Source organism: Elephantulus edwardii, unplaced genomic scaffold (assembly GCF_000299155.1).
Source record: "Elephantulus edwardii isolate Elephantulus edwardi_28Jun2011 unplaced genomic scaffold, EleEdw1.0 scaffold03535, whole genome shotgun sequence".
In the NCBI taxonomy this organism is placed as follows: Eukaryota; Metazoa; Chordata; class Mammalia; order Macroscelidea; family Macroscelididae; genus Elephantulus; species Elephantulus edwardii.
Window position 1 is genome coordinate 2772 of NW_006403285.1, and position 1181 is coordinate 3952.

The 1181-nt window shown below is 35.8% G+C and overlaps 1 pseudogene; it reads right to left on the bottom strand.

The window, feature by feature from the left end:
* LOC102861881 lies at positions 1–817 on the bottom strand (annotated as a pseudogene).
* Positions 818–1181: the final 364 nt, after the last annotated feature.

Consider the following 1181-nt stretch of genomic DNA (forward strand, 5'->3'; position numbering starts at 1 on the left):
TTCATCTCTTACTGCTGACATTATCTCCTGCATTTGGATTATATGGCAAGGCTCATTTCTGTCTTTCAGGCAGTGCCCATTTTCCCACTTCTTGGCAGGAAATGACATTTTTATGTATTTTGATCTTGCATGTGTGCCTTTTACTCCACGCCAAGATGTGTCAGTTCTCAATCATTAACTTTTCACTAGGTATTAACTTCAAAACTTCTGGCCTCAGTTTTCAGTGAAAACCATTGAACCCTATGTACAGATGCAGGACAAGCAGAGCATCTGCTGCTTCCTTGGTCCCATCAAAAATGAGTGTATTGTTCCACTTACGCACTGATCTCTATTTCTTTTCATTATGTCCAGAAATTTCACTATGTGAGTTTTGACAATGAAGAAACACTGGTAATTTTGTTTGTTCTGACAGTTTAAACTGTTTTTCAAAATACTTGAGTTGAATCTCTTTGGGACAAAACTGCAGTCAGTTGAAATCAAGTCCACATTCCCCTAATGCTGTAACTTTCCCCTTGTGGTTTTCAGGAAGATTTAGTAACTCCCTCGAGTAAATGTCAGGGTTGTTCTTTTCAAATTCACCACGTCTTTAGGATGACATCAAAGTGTATTGAAAACATATCATTTATTTGTGCCAAAGATGCAGGGCATCTTTACTGTCACGTAGACCTATAATTATAAACTTTTTAACACCAATCTGTACAGCTCTGTCTACTATAGCCTGTAAGTCATCTGGATGTTTTTAAACCCCTCTCTAAACTCCTCTGAATATGAAATTTGTCAAATTGATATTAATATTGATGAACTTAAATCTGCTCATGACTACAGCTCCAGCTCCTCCCTGGCAGAAGCATGAATATTTTTAAAAGGTATTTGCAATGAATGAACTATTCATTGTACAAAATTATATCATTCAATCCAGCCACGTTTCTGTCAACAAGATCTTATTATCTAACTATCAGATCTTCTCCGTTTCCAATTCTTGCATTCCAGCCAATAATTATTACGAGTGTATTTTGGTGGCATGTTTGATCAATTTCAGACAGCAAAAGCTGGTAGAAATCTTCAAATTTGTTCATCTTTTTCTTTAGCGATGGTGTGTTTATTTAAATAATAGTTATATTCACTGATCTTCCTTGTGTGTACATGGATAATATTTTCCTATTGCTAACAGCATTGTACTT